This window comes from Danio rerio, chromosome 5, assembly GCF_049306965.1.
Source record: "Danio rerio strain Tuebingen ecotype United States chromosome 5, GRCz12tu, whole genome shotgun sequence".
NCBI classification, from domain to species: domain Eukaryota; kingdom Metazoa; phylum Chordata; class Actinopteri; order Cypriniformes; family Danionidae; genus Danio; species Danio rerio.
Window position 1 is genome coordinate 19011678 of NC_133180.1, and position 19701 is coordinate 19031378.

Below are 19701 nucleotides of genomic sequence, written 5' to 3' on the forward strand. Positions count from 1 at the left end.
ATGCATACTTTGAATAATAAACTAAAAACATTAAAAATATAATATATTGAAGAGATGATTTGTAGTAGAAACTGAAGATGTAATTCAATGTCACAAGGACAACTGCATTTTTTTATTACTCTCATCCTGTTTTTATCCCCTGAAACCTTTGTTCATCTTCAGAAAACAAATTCTAATATTTTAGATGAAATCAGAGAGGTCTTTTATCCTCCATAGACAGCAATGGTCCCAATATGTTCAAAGTCCAGAAAAGTGAGAAAAAAAAAAACATGTCAAAACATTTCATGTGTATCCAAAACATTCAGCAATTCACCTGTAATCATACGCAGCTCCAAGGACACTTTAGTGCAGCGAGAAAAAAAAACTCCCAAAGCATCTTTATTTCTTGACTTGTCTCCTGCTGCCTTAGATCAGGGTGTGCTTTATTATGGGCAATTATGTGTGTCACACTGCTGGGGATACCTAATGGGAATACTTTGTGCCCTGCACCTTGACAACCTGATGAGAAAGAGAAGACATTGGTGAAGAAAGTAGATTTTTAAAGATTTTTTGGTGCACAAAATTGTTCTTGGAGCTTCGTATGATTACAGTTAACCACTGAAGTGACATGAAATGGTTTAAAAATGTTTTTTGTTCCTTTTCTGGACTGAACATATTGGGATTAGATTGAGGAGGAGTAATAACAAAATTTATATTTTTGAATAAACTAAGCATTTAATACAGTGAAGTTGCCTTCGTTATATCAATCCACTGAATAAAGCGCTGTAAATAAATGTACATATTTTTGATTGCAGTGTCAAATTACAAAATTACCCAAGCTAACTAATTATTATGATTATACTGCATGTCATATAGGAAACCCCGCTGGCAATTGGCACAAACTACAGGAAGTGATCGCCAGCGGAGACAACCCCGTTGGCAATCCCAACATTAAGAGTACATCGGACTGCTTATATCTATTTCCGATATCAAAATCAGATCAGGACATCCCTAGTAGGAAAAAAAGAAATAAAATTTAAATTTGGCCACAAAAACTGCCAACCATTAACCTGTTAGCCAGCACTCACTTCTGGGGATCTACATCCAACTTTAAACAGTAACATCTCAATATTAAGAAAACATATACTTTAGACATATATAGCTAGTAGCATCTGACATTCTTCAAAATATAATCTGCTGTGTTCAACAAAACATAGAAGCTCAAACAGGTTTGAGTTAAGTAGAGGGTGAGTAAATGATGACAGAATTTCCATGTTTGACTAAACTATGTATCTAAGCAGCAGTAAGAAACTCCTAAATGTTTGGGAGCACTTGTGAGTAAATGAGTTTTAGGTTGCTGTTTTCTCTCTGCTGTCCTTTGGGTGTTCATTTCATTATTAAGAAAAAAAGCTGCTTGCTAACACTATACTGCTCCAACATCTTTTTTTGTCCCTAAATGAAAATTAACTTTGTCCAGAGTGTATTGGGGCCTTTATGCAGATAAACACACACACACCAAATTTTGTTTGGCATTTGCATAATAAACAGCATTTATTTGACAGACCTGGATAGAAAACCACCAGTTTAAGACCAGATGTGGCCTCTTGCTTTTCTCCTGTGCCACTCTCCCCTGCCAACGGACACAAATCTCAGTCTAACGTTTGATATAAATGCACTCTGGCATTTCCGAGGCTTCCGTCTGAGTGTTCACGAGAGTAAACTGCAGAGGGATGAAATGAGACTTAATGAGATTTGGAGTGTTCAGATCTCACTAACCCTCCTGCCATCTGCTTCCCCTGAACGCAGGCCTGCCGAACCCATATGACAGCACTGGACAAATACAAGCGCTAATGCTCTTTTAATGAGTTGTGCCATGCGAACACACGTACCGACTGTAAACACAGCCTCACATGCTTACAGTTGGTGTGTGTTGTTATGGATAATGCACAATGTGTAAATCAACCTTGCGAGTGCAGAGATGTAGACACAAACACGAGTTACAAATAATTGGTATGAAGTCAGTGGTTTGCATGTGTGAACTTAGTGAGGACTTACATCCTCATGTAATTCGTTTAAACTTTAATGACTGGGTTCAGCTCTGGGTTTCAGACAGCTCACCCACAGACAGTTCACTGACCGCCTGATGAATATTGCATAAAAATGGCAAGACCTTTCTTACAGCTGATAGCTCTAATCTGGGTGGATGACCTTGCATTCGATCTTGGTGTAAGATTTTAACAATCTGACAGGAATTAAATGGCTAGTTAACCAGAAACTGAAAATTCAGTAATTTCCATGACATAAGTCTTTTTTCTTCAAATCACAAAATAGGAAATTAAAAAAGTCAAATTATTCTTGTCAGTGAAAGTAGCATGTGATCATTAAAGTTGTAAACACATACAGACCATGAACAAACACACTTTAGGGTAAATGATTGTTAAATAGGACAGAAAAAAAACTGTGTATGACTGCATTTTCATGCTACTGTAAGAGGCAAGGTCGGGGACAATGGAGGTGAGGATCCAAGTGGAAGCATGAGGGTAATCCAAAGAGTGTAGATAGAAACAGGTAAATGGTCAGGACAGGCGGCAAAACAACAGGTCAAAAACACGGGAAGGCAAGACAAGGATAACGCTTAAAAATGTTAACCGAAAAACAAGACTCAGCAATGTGTGTGTGAATGTGAGGTGTCTATACAGTATACTCCATGTAATCGGTCTTTATGAGCAACAGTTGTGTGCAAGTAATCAGGGGTGGTCTGGAACTGCTGTGTGTGAGGTGCCTGATGGGATATGTGGTCAAACTGGTGCATGAGGCTAATCCAAAAAGCATAGTCATAAACAGGCAAATGGTCAGGACAGGTGGCAAAATAACACGAATGATGAACAAAACACAGGTCAAACACGGAAAGGCAAAAAGATAACACTTAGAAATGATCACAGAGAAACAAGACTCAGCAAAGTTTGTGTGAATGTGAGGTGTATATATAGTGCATGTAATCAGTCTTGGGTGATCCAGACTGATTGATGTAACAGGTGTGTGTGAGGTGCCTGATGGGATATGTGGTCAAACTGGAGCATCAGGTTAATTCAAAGAGTCAGAAACAGGTAAATGATCAGGACAGGCGACAAAACAACAAAAACGATGAACAAAAACTGATCAAAAAATGGGAAGGCAAGACAAGGATAACGCGTAGAGATGTTCACAAAAAAAAAAAAACAAGACTCAGCACTGTATGTGTGAATGTGAGGTGTATACAGTATAGATTATGATAAAAATAAGCTAGTTGTTTTCATATAGTCCGGAAATGGTGTGTGTAATGTGCCTGATAATATATGGGGTCAAACTGGAGCATGAGGGAAATACAAAGAGCATATTCAGAAACAGGTGAATGGTCAGAAATGATTACAGAAAAACAAGACTCAGCAATGTGCATGTGAAAGTGAGGTGTGAATATAGTCCATGTAATCAGTTCTCGTGAGCTGTGTGCAAGTAATCAGAGGTAATCCAGAACTTGTGTGTGTGTGTGTGTGTGTGTGTTTGTATGTGTGTGTGTGTGTGTGTGTGTGTGTGTGTGTGTGTGTGTGTGTGTGTGTGAAGTGCCTAATGGGATATGTAGTTTGTTAAAATGGCAACTGCTGGATCGCTGATGATCATAACAGACACAGTATTGGTGTGGGAGCGCACTCCAAATCACTAAGAAACAGCACTTAAGTTTATCGTTTTGGGATTAATAAAACATTAAAAACAAACCTTATAGGAAAATTTAAAAATATCGGTCTATGGTTCTCTTGCTAAGCTGAATACACTGAATATGACTGATATTTTGAACAGATGTCAGGTTACAGAATGTGAGAAAAACATGGATTGTATTTTGACTTGTATTTACTTGTGTTTACTTGTATTTTTGTCTGTCTAATGACTTGTATTTTAAGAAAGAAGTTTGAGAAAACATTTTTAATCATATCTTTACATAGTCATTTATATTTTAAATAATGTGTAAAACTGCAAGATTTCATTTTTTTATAGCTAGTAAAATACAATTTCAGATGTTAGATAATGCCTGAAATAAAAATAATTTATCAACATTAAAAGTGATATAGTAATATACATTAATGTAGCTGTGAGGCATGTTTCTTGTAATCGAATGCTATTCCTATGAAGCTCAAAATGTGTTTCGATACTAAGCCCTGCTTCCACAGATTTAATTACAGAAGCTGCAAAAGTTAAATGCCAAAGTAAAATGCCATTGAATCTTTAAAGTGTGTCTGAGAATTTTAAGATACTTAACAGCTAGTAAACAAGATGTCCTTAAGCACACTTGTATACTCCACTTTGCTCTCAGGGTATATGATTTATTCAAAAGTGTTAATTCCCTACAAACCACAAGCTGAAAGCACAGTTTAGCAACAGAGCCGCTGCTGATTTTACATTGCTGTATTAAAAATCACGCCATCTAAAATGCACAATTATGAACAGAAAAACAATCATGGCTAATCTTCCATTGCATCACAACCATTTGATTAGAGTGTTTGTGCTGACCTCAATTGCACTGGCATAAACAATCACAAAGGGGAGTCGTTGTCATGAAATCCATCGCAGAACTACACAATGGCTCCCGGTACTCAGAACAGCCCACGATGAACTCTGTTTGTGCCAATCTCACAGTTTGATGCGAAGCAAACATGGCAGTAGATGATTTCTCTCCCTCAAGTCATTCTGATGTGTCCAATCTCCTGATGACATATTGATAAGAGGATGAATAACAAGACCGAAAATCTCTAAATCCGTCCAATTTCACTCTGACACCAGCTGCTGAGAAGGCTGCGCAGCACAGAGTCATTGGATATGGAAATTAATAAGGAATAATTGGGCATGACAGATCAGAAATTTACCGTCAGATCAATTAAAGCCAAATCGGTTTGACTCAATCTCACCTTGTGATTAGCAGAGGAAAGAGTGGAATTACTGATAATTCAGAGGGAGATTTGGCACATCTGGAGTCGCTTTGGTAAAAAGAAGAAAAAGTGAGATTAGTAGCTATGTTTCCATGCATCAATTTTTATGCACATTCTAAATATGCACATAAAAAAGGTTGAAAACCTGCATTAAAACTATGTGCATAACTAAGTAGGATTAACTTTTCATTCAATAAAAAAGATGCGCATAAACAACAATGGAAACACTTTAACCAAACAAATTCCAGCATGTGCATTAAAAAAGGTCATGTGATTTAGTTATAAGAGATCATGTGATGATAAAAATGTGTGTGAATGGACAAATCAGCAGGCTGAGCACATTGTAAAACATCTGAAATGTTGTTATGGTCATTCTAAAATGCCGTAACCATTTCAGTATTAGTGTTATTATGTTAATAATGACCTGCAGAACTGTTAAAAAGCATCTGTGCTCAGCATCTCAAGCCTTCAAACGCCACCACACATTCATTGCATGTCGGCATGCTGTCTTCTGAGGCGCAAGTCATTTATTAAATGAAGAAAAGATTCACGCATCTTCTCCAACTACAGCAAACTATGTTTTTACTGTTGATATTTGGTGGCAGTTAAAAAGTGACAATTTTGTTCTCTTTGACTCGTTGGATGGAAACGCTGCATTTTTCGTACGTCTTTTATGCGATAATCCAGTTTTGTGCATAAAATTTAATTTGCATCTTTGAATGGAAACATAGCTAATAAAAGCATCATAAAAAGGTGTTTGCAGAACAAGGAAAAAAAGTTGACGTGAGAAAATGATTAGAACAGTCATTAAATAAGTAAATTAACATTTTTATAACTTAATTTTATGAATAATTACAACATCTGGTTAGATGCACATACAGTTGGTCAGAATTAATAGCCCTCCTGTTAAATTTGAATTCTTTTATATTTTCCCCCAATTTCTGTTTGATGGAGAGAAGATTTTTTTTTTTGTTTGTTATCTTGTTTGTTATTAACATATTTCTAAACATAATAGTTTTAACAACTAATTTCATAAATGATTTCTCTTCAGTTTTTTTTTTCATGTTTTTTTAAGAAAATGATTCTGTTTATCAAGGCAGCATTTATTAAATGAAAAAAGTAATATTGTTAAATATTTATTACAATTTTAAATAACTGCTTTCATACTGTATGTTGTTTTAAATTAAATTATTACCTTAGTCATTATTGCTTTTATTACTATTGCCATTAATAATAATAATAATAATAATAATAATTATAATAGAGTGATTTCTGAAGAATAATGTGACTCTGAAGACTGGAGAAATAAAACAGAAAGTTCATCTTTAAAATTACTGGAATAAATTATTAAATTATATTATAAACTATTTTTGAACAGTTATTTTATAGCACAATAACATTTCACAATTTATACTCTGTTTTTTTTTTTTTTTTTAAAATAAATGAAGCCTTGGTGAAGAGGAGAAGCTAGGGATAATAATAACTATATATATATATATATATATATATATATATATATATATATATATATATATATATATATATATATATATATATATATATATATATATATATATATATATATATATTTTTTTTTTTTTTTTTTTTTTTTTTTTTTTGGAGAGAAAACTTAATTGTTTTACAGTATGTTCAATCAACTTAAATTTGTAAAAACGATTAAATTATCTATATCAGTTTATGTTGGGACAACATAAAGGAATTGTGTGGAATCTAGCATTTTTAACAATGCATATATATATATATATATATATATATATATATATATATATATATATATATATATATAGACTATAGAGACTTCATTGACTTTTTAAAAGCTCCTGGCAGGCTTGGAATGTGCATTTGAAACCAAAACATGTCAAAGAAAAACAAATTGGTATGCAGAGAATGTTGCGTGTTTACCATGCTGGTCTGTTTGCTGTAAACACTGTGCTTTTGACATAATATAGAGAAACCTTTCCACCAGCTTCCTTTCTCTCAACACTTTGTTACACCGCTGCATAATTTTAACGCTGGTTCCATTTAAGCAAATTGTTTTCCTGATCATTTGAGCTTGTGTATGTGTGTGTTCATGCACATGTGTTACAGCTGGAGCCATACTGCTCCAGGACCATTATCCAGAGAAAATGAAACACCTCTACACCGCCTGAGACCGTGAACACTTTCCCAAAACCCCCACGCTGCAGAAAGAGAGAGAGAGAGAGAGAGAGAGAGAGAGAGAGAGAGAGAGAGAGAGAGAGAGAGAGAGAGAGAGAGAGAGAGAGAGAGAGAAAGAGTGAGAAAAAGAGAGAGAGAGAGATTTACCTCTGATATAAAGCAAACACAAAATAAACTGGTAGCTGAAACCCAAACACAAGATAAAAAAGTGGTGGAATATGAAAGTTATGGGAATCAGACAACAGCCTCTGCACTATGAACTCTGAACTAAGTTTAATTTCTAAAATCATATGATTATAGATTAACCAAGCCAAATGGGAAATAAACGCTTGGGATGCCACATATTTCTGCATAAGCAGACACTACGATCGTGCCGAAGCCTTTTTATCATTTTAACCCTGACTAATAAATGAATATTCCAGAGACCCACGAACAGACGTTTCATCTGATGCCATTTGAATGCCATTTCCTGGTGGCCCTGATGACTTTGGCAGGCCAGACAGATGCACACACGTGGGCGCGCGGGTCCCTACCGGATGTGTTTATCAGATTCTCACAAAGGCCTCTGGGGCAGACTGCCATGCTGCTGACGCTGACATGTGAATGCGCGCTCGCTAAGTGAGATGGATGGGATCGGCACCCGCTCAAACAAAAGTCTCACTCTCCTGCACACACATGCGCGGACAGACACAAACCTCCCAACCTGTCACACACACTTCACCATGTCATCTATCTCATGCTTATCCAGCCTCAACACACGCACACGTAACAGCGGCCTTGTGTCCTGGTCAAAGAATTCCAAATGACTTCTGTTTTTTTCCTCTTTTTCTCTGATTATTATTTTCTTTTTTTCAGTCAGTGTCTATGCAGACTGGCCCTGTCACTTAACCTTTATTTCTCTCTCCCTCGCTGTCTTTCTCTGGGAAAATAAAGACAGAGGAGGGAGATGACACATCCACTCTGAGGCCTGAAGCTCTCTTTATCACTCTCGCCGACAGACAGACAAATCGTTTTAAGCGATCGCAGTAAGGCACCGGGTCAGATGAAGCAGAGGCATCGTTCTGTAATGCAAGAAAAAGGCATTTATTGTAATGTAGCAACTGTAGGTCAGAACTCTTTTCTTTTTTGTTAATACAGGTTATGGTTTATTCCCTGGATGACATCTATCTGAACACAACCAGACCCTTTGGGGTGGCAGGCATCTATTAGCCTTAAATAACATGTCACATATAAATGCTAATTATACAACAGCTCTGCTCTTTTGAAGATGATTGGTTTGGAAAAATGTCCACCACTAATGCAGACTAACATGTCCTTAGCTGCAGCACATTCATTTTTATCAGTGAAATTATTCAAACAGATATATTTAATATATATAAAATCTATTTTAAATGCATACATTTGACTTTGGCATGCTTAAATTACTTGATTTAGATTTTGTGTTATGTCTACTTGCCTCCTCATCCATTTCACTTTTTGTGTATTGTGTATGAGCTTGCTCAGTGAGCAGAGCATATGGGTTGTGCTTTCATAGTGTTTCACTACAATTAGTTCTTATTTCACTGACTTTTCAGGACTAAACATTAAGGATTTACATAATTTTATACACCACATCAAAAAGAAATAAATAATTATTTCTTAGCTCCAAATTTTAACTAATAAAAAAACAAAAACAAAAAAACATGCTAAATGTAGCTGTGTAAATGCACTTTTTATTAATTACAACCTTTCTTAAATTCCATAAAGAATTATTCTCATACAGTATATCTGAATCCATCTCCTATTAAAATCAAGGTTACTGAAAAAGCAAAAGAAAACAGGTAATACATATCATGTGAGATAACAAAAACATGATCTTATGCACACTGTTAATGTTAGGCCCATTAATAATCTGTTCAAAGAATTGTTAAAGTGAAAGTGGCAACCGCGGCTGCTTACATTATGTCATTAGCATGATTCTATAACGGATTGGTACGTTGTTAGTATGAATCGGTATGTTGTTAGTATGTCCAATATAAATTCAATGGCAGTTTGTTGCAAAAAGTCTATGGGAGAGTTGCTAGGGTGATGTAAGTGGTTGCTAGGGTGTGGATGTAAGGATATCAGTAAGTGGCAGATTGGTAGACTTAAATGAGCCCAACTTTAAGTCTGTATGACAGTTGGCGTTTGGTCCAATGTTAGGTCAATAAGAATTTTCCGAATTTTCCAGGTCAGTTATTGGAAAATCGTAAGTTAGATCAGTTGTAAAAATATATAGCAACTTAATTCAGTATAGTTTGGAGGTTTGGAGTTAGTTTGGGGGTTGTAGTATGAACGGTCCGAGAAGATGCGTTCTTAAAATAGTCTAAGAAGAAGAAGAAGACGGAAGAATAATACGTTTATGTAATATAACAGTATGTTGGCTTTCTCAAGCCACCATAATTTTTTTCAACCAGCCTAGGCTAGTGAGAGCGACTCTCTAACCTGCCACAGCTGAAACCTACTCGCTTTTATTTTCTATTTCCACCTGGGGATACTCATTCCAAGACCCTCAGACTATGCAGCTCCACTTATTCAATCTAAGACCAACGTAGAGATGATCCCAAGGTTTCCATATCCTGGGCCAGGCCGTATCCTGAGCAGCTACTGTGATGGTCGTGGAGGTGTGAAGAGCATGAGACTGATTCCTGTGACGCTCCAGGGACTGACGAGTCTTCGCTGAGGTCCAGCTAGACTGCTGCTCTGCACAAGACGTTTGGCCAGTGGAGAAATGGTTCTGCCTATCTGAGCCTGGTTTCTATCAAGGTTTTTTTTTTCTTCACTTTCACCAATTGGTGAAGTTTTTCCTCGCTGCTGTCGCCACTAGCTTGCATGGTTCGGGATCTGTAAAGCTGCACATCGATGGATTGCTCTTCAGTGTTTGGACTCTCAGTAGTGATTATTAAACCACACAGAACTGAGCTAAACTGAACTAAACTTAAACTCTGTAAACTGAACTACACTGTTTCAATTTACTATGATCTTTTATGTAAAGCTGCTTTGACACAATCTACATTGTAAAAGCGCTATACAAATAAAGGTGAATTGAATTGAATTTGGTTGGTTGGCGGATGTTAATGTCAAGCCCTGCCCACAGTTGTAATATTGGTCTGACAATCAGATGATGATCGTAACAACAGTCAGTACGACTAATTAAACATTCATTGGATTTGAAAAACAAGCCAACTTTTTAATAAGGAGGCAAGGGGGATAAACAAAAATGTATATGTTTATTATATTGTTAGTTTGCATATCAGTTTAAATGCTTATTTTTGTTTATCAAAACAAAGCTTTGCAGTTTAACAAATTGCTATGGAAAAGTCATCTTTATTAATGATGTTGTTACAACACTGTGGCCAAAAGTAATAGTCTCATACATTTTCGACTAAATTAGGAGATTCTAGAGGGAGAAGGAGGATTTTAAAAAACAAAAACAAAGGCTTGTTACATAAATCATGAACTTAATGAACCAGTGTTAGACTCAATTGAAATGAGGCTTGTGCATTAAATCTGGAAACAGTATAGAAAATACATTTGAAGAGGAATCTCTTGACTGCCACAATCAGAGTCAACCCATGAGCGGGTGAGTTATGCACTACATGGACGGATAAATAATTATGGTATTTACATATTATGGGCCGTACAATACATAAATAGCAAGCCTAATGCAGAATGTAATTACATCTGATGGCTTGTGTTATTAACTTCAATATAACGACATACAGATGCAGGACAACATTGTCAGAAGTATAATATCCCTGCGTTCTGCGTGGGTTTGACCGTGTTGACATTAAGACAACATTGTTAAAATCTGCATTCTCTGTGTAATTCTCTTTGATAGCACAACGGTAAGTACTAAAGTGTGTTGTTAAATGAATGAGCACAGAAATTATTATTAGTCACAAGCTCTTCCTGAGCTTCCATTACAAGCAACAGTAATAATATAAAATGCAACAACAAATCTTTATAAGACCTGTAAAAGGAATCAATATATTGTGCTTACATAAAAAGTACACAAGGCTACTGCTTTCCAACAATGCAACACTTGACTATAGATCATAAAATGCTCAGTGTATGAGCTATTTTGTGTATTTGTACAGTAATCCTTAGATTAATATAAAAAGTGATTCACAGGGCTTAAACAATGATTTGGGTTAAACATCTACGCACATCTATTTAACTTCTCCCCCAACCTCCAGTTGGACTGCAGGTATCCATTCTAGTGGATTCTGCCCTCTCATTGGCTGTAGGAAATCGCTGATGTTATTTTCAATCAGAACACATTTCACACGGCATGATGTGAATCGAGTTCAGAAACATTTATATCAAATATCTCACAAGTGTCAGCGACTCATCAGCGATGCTCTCAGATTGCGTCTTTCAATACAAACCTAACAGATCACTCAGATCTTTAGGATCATTTAAACTAGAAATTTGAAGAGATCAGTCAAAGCAGGGTGAATCGGCTTTCAGCTACTACGCCCCTCGATGCTGGAATCAGCTTCCAGAAATGATCAGATGTGCTCCAACAGTAGGCACATTCAAATCAAGACTGAAAACACATCTGTTTAGCTGTGCCTTTACTGAACAAGCACTGTGCTAGGTCTGACAGATTGCACTATTATGTTTTTTCTCTTCTTTTTCATTCTTTTATAACAGATTTTATCAGGTTTTTCTGTTCATTTTTATTATTTGTTTCTGTTTTTATTTTACTTATTTCTTTTATTCGAGTTTATATAAAGCACTTTGAATTGCCACTGTGTATGAAATGTGCTATATACTGTAAATGAACTTGTCTTGCCTTGCCTCTGATAGATTACACTGTGTGATTGTTATTCACGTGAATGAGCACCAATTTGCCTTCTCAAAACCTGTCGGCAAGTCAAAATTAGCACTAAAATAATACGTCTGAACTTGCAGTAGCGAAGCATTACACCGCTCGGTTTCATTCAGTTTCGCTCAAATGCTCTTGCTGCTACTGACCATTGGTTGTCAGGGTTGTGAATGGGAAATGCGGAAAAAGGAGCGAGCAATCAAGTGCAGGAAAATGGGGAATTTATTAAATAATAAACAAAATAAAATGCAAAATAAACTACCCCGAGGGGGAAAACATTAACAAAACAAATACATACACAAACAAACTGGACTGGGCAGGCTGGCAAGGATCAGGACTGGAAACACGACAAGACTTTAAACAACGACATGTGATGACGAACTGGCACAGGACAGCAAACATGAGGGGTTTATAAACTGTAGGAAATAAACACAAACAGATGAACATAATTAACTAATAATGGGTTAACAAGGAGGGTGGGACTAGACAATAGACGGGAGAGCGCATGACACAAAGAGACAACACAAGCCATGCGCTTACATAAAACAAGACTAGAACATGCAGCCAATGAGATAACTCATTAACAGCGTGTTTATAACCACAAGCACGCAGTGCATGTAAACACGCACCACGTGCTAACCACAAAACCAACAAAAGACTGAACGAAAGACACGAGTACACGATGAATGAAAACACTCACCATGCACTCACACACGCAGCGTGCATGTTTCATCCCAGCGCCAACCAAAACTGCTGCAGACAGACGAAAACACAAACACGAGTACAAGAGCGTGCGCGCGTCCGAGGCACGCAGAGCCCGCGCTTCCGCTTGATGCGGCTGCACACAATGACAGAAACAAGATGAGACAGAACTAGTGTTCGAGCTCTGCCACCAAGACAAGAATTTACAAGACCAGAGTGGCAGAACCCTGAAATCGGTTTAGTATGTTTACTATGTTACATAACTGCCCCCTGCTGGCCATGCATTTCTTGTGTTAGACCACGTTGTGCTGTGCCATACATTACTGAAGTAACATGTGAGATCACTTTAATTCACTTGCGCAATCTCAGTAGCCACATCTATATTGGTTTAAATTCAGTTAAAAAAATGTAAATAAAAAATTAGATAACCATGTGACATTACGGTAATTGTATGTGTATATAGAAACGGTTTGGAGATATTTTTGCATCACCAAGAGTCTGCACTTTAACCCCATGGGGTCGAAGACCGCGAATACGCATTCTGACAAGTTTTTACCTCATTGAGTTGAAATGAACCTAAATTACACTTTCAGTTTTGATAGTACAGATAAGATCAATACATCAATCGAATCTGTTAGGTGTCTAGTTTTAAATGTGTACACTCACAACAACAACAAACGTGTGTGCTTTTGCAAAACAAGATTAATAAACAGTGTAGGCAATCTGTCAATCTGTCTGAACTGTTTTAAGAAACGCTTCAGTAAAATGCGTTGAAACTCTACGAAAACAAAACACCCAGACATGAGACACATATCTTTATAAAGCTTGAAGTGTCTACTTTTAAATGCAGCTATGCATGTTGAAAACTAATATTGTTTGATAAAGTAATCAATATGAAACCAACGCTATGTCTAGTTTCTCAGTCTGAGCTCATTTGAGTTAATGTGACCACGCCCACGAGGCTTTGATATTACAAGTAGCCTGCATGAGAAGCGCGCAACAGTAGACTGTGTCAGGAAAAACACGTCATTAAAATGAACTGAAACTCAAACATTTTCTTAGAATTGAGAAGCTTTTGTTGTTGTTTTTTTCAAGTAAAATAAAAAATTAGAATATTATGTTCCCTAAAGTGAAAAAAATAATCATATTACTCAAAATTTGAAACTATGGACTTCGTCTCAAGGCCTCAGTTAATTATTAGTAGTTTATTATTAATAGTATTATTTGTGCAAAATACACACTTTATGAAATTACAGAGGTAAAATCTTCACAATATTTATTATTAAAATATAATGGTGTCTGTGCAAAAAACAAAACAAACAAAAAAAGAAAAACACGTACTAGAAAATAAAAACTCCCCTTCAAAGGGGAGAAAAAACTTCCCCAATAAACTTCCTCAGCAACAATACTTCAGTTTTTAACAGATCTGGCCTCTGCATTATTTTTTGCACACCGCTGTGGTATTCATTTTTAGCTGTAACACTCCCTTGGTAGTTGGCCTTCATACTAGTCTGTGTGGTCTTTCTCAAGATCCCAATTACGTAAGAATTCTCTCCATTTTAGCTTGGCTACAAACTGTACATCTATAGAATCATGCTGTGTTGACCAGCTAGAGGAAGGTTATTTTTTTACAGGGAAAAAATAGGCCATTCGGTCTGCTTAAACAGCGGTTACATGTTATAATAAAACAACCAAACAAATGTGATTAGCACTTTTAAATCTTTTGTGCAATTTCACAAAAAAGACAGAATTGCACCATAAACATATTAGAAATAACAGACATCTGTTATGAATACGACAACCTGCATCCTAACACGTTACTTTGTGCAAACCCCTTTCCTTTAAAAAAATACTTTGCATTCACTTAGCTAACAAAACAGGCACAAATTAATATTCTGCTCAAATGTGAGAAATAGTTGTGTAAAAAGCAGAACAATGTCCATCCACCTGTATGTTATAAAAAAAATAATAAACCCCTTATCCCTTCTCATGACCTACAGGTGACCATTTTAAAAGTAGAAAAAAAAATCTTTTTGATAAAATTTTTCTAAAATGACCCCAACAAAAATTAATTATTTTATATTTTCATATTTTATGTACACATTTAAGCTGTACACATTTAGAGTACAAAGATTGTCTTGGTGGTCAATTTTGACCCATCATCTTTAAAACCATTCTAAACCTTTTTTAACTTTCATGAATACTGTCTTTGTAAAAGTATTTTTTACACCTTACACCTTTGCCCTCAGAAAATATAGCCTAAAATTAAAATAAACCAAGAAATCTGCAAATACAAAGGACTATATGTCATCCCTCATATATTACAGATTTAAACATTGCTCAGATACACATTCAGTTTGGATCAGAAATTCAGAATTGACTTACTGAATTAAAGAAAAACATCACAATGTAAAGAAACAAAATTAAAGTGAAGTGCAATTACTACTACTACTACTATTAATAATAATACTGCTACTACTACTAATAATAATAATACTATTTATACAAATCAACTTGCATACAGTAGCTTAATCATACAGAGACATATGATCTTTTGTAATTTACCCTAATTTCACTTCATATACTGTATTTAATGTAAACTAATTCTTGATAAAGATTTCCTAAAGGTTATGTACTATCTTGCCACACTAAGCTGTTTCAAAATAAACGCTGATTTTAAAATAAAAAACAACAACTTTATATTGTGACAGTGTTACACTCTGCACTGCATTTTGACCTGCTATTTTCTGTTATAACTCACCGAGACTCGCTCTTACATTTAAAACTGAGCCAAAGAGTCTTCATTAATAAATGCATGTTGTATTTACCTGATGAATTCAACCATCGCTTTGAATTTGTACCAGCAGCATGGAAGCCCTTTTGAGCCACGCGCTGTGACAGTTGAAAGGAAGTGAGCTTTCAAAGGCATCTGGATCCAGCGATCAGCGTTTACCGCTGCAGAATGACACTAACTCCCAGCAGATGGCTCTAATTATTTATTGCTCTAAGCTCATGCTGAAATTTGTAATTGATAAAAAAGTTACCACTCTAGGTATAGAGTTTATGCATAAACACCACATGCATGAACCTGCCGTATCTTTCATTAAATATCCACCTATGCCCAATGATGCTTCATGTGTCTATGGGAGTTATTTCCTTTAAATGGAAAGAATCAGTCAAACCCAAAATAAATAAGGTGGCATTATTCTCCTCAGTCCATCAATAGAATATTAAAAAGCAGCATATTAGAATTAACAAATTCAAAAATTACAAAAAACAACAAGCGCAACAAAAGGTGAACTTTTGATACCAAAAATAAAAATACCAAATGTAATGATAATTTCATGAGAGATCAAAAATAGTGCACAATCTCTCCATTTTCACTATGCTCATGGATAATTTGTAACGCAACCTTAGTGATTAGTGACGTGATTTGTTTCAGCATACTCTCAGAAAAAAAGGTACATATTTGTACCCTGTAACGACAGGGGAGTGACAAAGACAACTGGGGGTAAGATCCACAATGCAGGTTTATTCGTGTCAGGCAAGCAATGATCAAATCAGGTGCAAACGGGTATAAACAGGCAGTCCAGAATCGTAGTCGTATAACAGGCAATAGGTCAAAAGGCAGGCGGCAAACAGGGAGAACAGGGATACAAGGCTAAGGTATAAACACGGGAAAACAAAACAGGGAAAACGCGTTGTAGTGTTATCACAGGATAAACAAGACTCGACAAACTGGATGGGTGAATGAGTGGCTTATGTAGGGTGTGTAATCAGTCTCTGATAGTCCTCAGGTGTTGCGAGTGTAATCAGTCTAGATGAGTGAGCATGTGAGTGTGACCGCAGAGCATGAATGAATATGTAGTCCAGGGGAAGGCGGAAGTGTAGTCCATAGTTACTGTGTGGGAACCAGCGATCTCTGGAGAGCGATCGCTGGTTATGTGACATACCCAAAGAGTCCACAGTGGTATCTCAAACGTGCATATTAGTGCCCAAATGTACCTAAAAAGTACTATTGAGGTGCCATTATGGACCCTTTATGTACAAATATGTACCTTTTGAAAAGGTACTGCCCCAGTGACAGCTCCTGTACCTTTATTCCTGAGAGTGTGAATGTATTGTATTGCAATATGGAGCAATTAAGTGTTGATGTTAAATCAAAATAAATTCACAAATACTTGAAAATGAGATGATTTAATGACAATAATTATCTATGGTTACAACTGCATTAGTTACAAATAACTTTATAAAATGATAAAACATGAGATGATAAAATAAAGTTACCTGAGAGAGAAGGAGAGACAGTGAGAGAGAGAGAGAGAGAGAGAGAGAGAGAGAGAGAGAGAGAGAGCATAGGCCCCGAAGATAGCCTGATAGCAGTAGAGTCAGAGAAGAGCAAGAAAAGCCCAAAGCAGGAAAAGAGACCAGAGAAAAAATTTACTCTTTTCATCTTTCTTGACCATGTGACCAAAGCCCAAATGCTGAGACATACAAACTGACCATTAACACCTGACCACATCGTAAAACCCCCAAAGTCCATACACCAGGCCCTGATGTAATCAGTTTCTGCCTGTGGAGTCAGTATAGACCTTCTTGGTTAAAAAGACACATTTTGCCACGTAAACAAATGCATATGATAATTTTCCTTCCTACAGTACATTTTGGTTTCCCATGGTACAAATCATATCCTTAAAGGTACAAACTGCAATGCTACAAACTGTTTCTTTGTTTAAAGATACAATTCTGTTCTATAAAAAGGTACTGCCCCAGTGACAAGGGTTTGTACTTTCTTTGGTAAAACATTGTACCATTTTTTATGAGAGTGTACCTTTAAGTACGTTTCACCAAATCAGAAGTGTAACCCATAGTTTAAAACACTGTAGTCACGTACAGAAAGAAGAGGATAGCACTGGACAAAAACATGCTGTACATTCTTGTTTTCAGCATCTGCCCTAATATTAGCTCTCACGCAATCCCTCATGGACTCTTTAAAGCACTCCAAGCGCATCTAAATTGCTAGATCAAGAGGTTAGTGGTAAAGTAATGCAATGCAGCATCTTAGCTTCCAGCTCATAGTAAAATGATAGGAATTTTCCGAGCTCTTACTGATTAATGAGGACATTATGAAGGTCAGTGTTGGATCTGGCAGCAGGAGAGAGTGCGGTGAGAGCCCAGACACTGAGCTGTCAGCTTAGTGCCGTCAGCGTGCGCGTGATAGCATCGTTAGCTTGACCACCTGCTGCTCGCATGCACAAACACATCGGCAACAGGTTGTTTCCATAAAGAGCAGGGCCTGAAATCAACACCAAGTGGACCGAAGCGGTGCGGTCATTTGTTAAGACTTGCCTGTGGAGTATAATGAAGGAGGGTACTAATAATTATGTCATTTTAATTTATAACAGCACCATCTTGGAGCAATTTCAATTGGATTAAATGGAAAAAAAACATAGCTGTAGAATTTATTCAATAACTACTGGGAAATATTGCTGTAATGTAATAAAATTATTTAAAATTTACTGTAAAATTATTGGAGTTTGCATATTCTACCCAATATCTGTGTGGGTTTCTTCCGGTTTTCCCCACAGTCCAAAGATATACAGTATAGGTGAGTTGATTAAATTGGCTGTAGTGTATGGCATGCGTGTGGATGAGAGCATGTATGAGTGTTTCCCAGTGCTGGGTTGTGGCTAGAAGGACATTAGCCCCTTTCACACAGTGATACCGGTAAATATCCGGAAAATTTACAGAACAACTTTACCGGTATATTCAAAAAAGCGCTGTTCACACAGGCGAGGACGTTACGGAAATTTTCCGGAAAAGAGCATTCACACATCCATTCCAAAATACCGGTAAATTCTGACATCATTCACCACAAATGAGCTTTAAACGGCTGCGCTTGTATTTGTAAACATTTGACTAAATTACTAACTCTTTTGATGATCAATATTGTAAACAACTTTCACTGGATCATATTCGCATGTCGAGATGTTCATAATATGTGGGTGTTCAGGCGCTCACAGGCTGTTTCATGGGCACACGCAAAGCTTGAAGGTAAACAAACAACGACTTATCATAAGCATCTTATCGATGATTATTTGCACAGTTGGCATTAAGAAGAACATATAAACCAGTGGTTCTTAAACTTTTTTCATCAAGTACCACCTCGGAAAAAAATTGTCTCTCCAAGTACCACCAAAATGAGCAGTATTGAAAGACAGTAGCGTAGTAGGCCCAGTAAAGCAGCTACAACTCTGCACATTTAAAATAAACGTGGCAGATTACCTCAGAAATATAGGCTATATGTCATATATGGCATATTATATACATCATTTTAAATAAATTTTAAAATATATGTAGCATTTGCACAACATATTTCATTCCTCCGTGTACCACTGGACGGAAGCCCGCGTACCACTAGTGGTACACGTACCACAGTTTGAGAATCACTGATATAAACGTTATCTGACTAACTTCTAGCAGCTAAATGTGTCTGGAAAAATATTCAAAGGCTTTTATTCTCACAAACCGCGCGGACGTAAATGCGTCTGACTGTTGTGATTGGCTAAAGCAGAAGTCTTACGTCAGCACGTTCTAGACGTGCACGAGCTTATTCCGGAAATCTTCCTTCTGCATTCACACAGCGCAGCATTCCGGCAAATTGCCGGTAATGTTACAACTTCTCTTTCCGGAAAATAGCCAGAACGAATTTACCGGTATTTTCAAAAAGGACCTGTTCACACATACAACCTTTCCGGAAAATTGCCGGTAATTTTCCGGAAAGGTCTGTATGTGTGAAAGGGGCTAATGTCACATAAAACATATGCCAGAGTTATGGGTGGTTCATTGAGCGGTGGTAACCCTTGTTAAATCAGGAACTAAGCCAAATGCTAATGAGCGAGTGTACATTTTTTCATTAATGTAACAATTTTAAATATAAATACTGCATCCTTGTCTGTGTGAATGAAAGGCGCCATTTGGTTTAGTAAACGCATGATGAAACACAAATTGTGGCTGTTATTCTTACTATTT

The 19701-nt window shown here is 36.6% G+C and overlaps 1 long non-coding RNA gene across 5 annotated transcripts in view; it reads right to left on the reverse strand.

The window, feature by feature from the left end:
• Positions 1–19701, reverse strand: part of LOC141385789 (uncharacterized) — a 267880-nt gene that overhangs the window by 128752 nt on the left and 119427 nt on the right. The window contains exons 3-5 of one of the 5 annotated variants that reach the window (XR_012406779.1): positions 8005–8176; positions 4917–4985; positions 3929–4715 (exon numbers count right to left, since the gene is read on the reverse strand). The exons of 2 other annotated variants lie outside the window; for them this stretch is intronic. This is a non-coding gene — a long non-coding RNA (uncharacterized lncRNA). Of the gene's footprint in view, positions 1–1497; positions 4716–4916; positions 4986–7366; positions 8177–19701 lie in introns of those variants that run through there. 2 more of the 5 variants (XR_012406775.1, XR_012406777.1) reach the window with 2 other exon arrangements.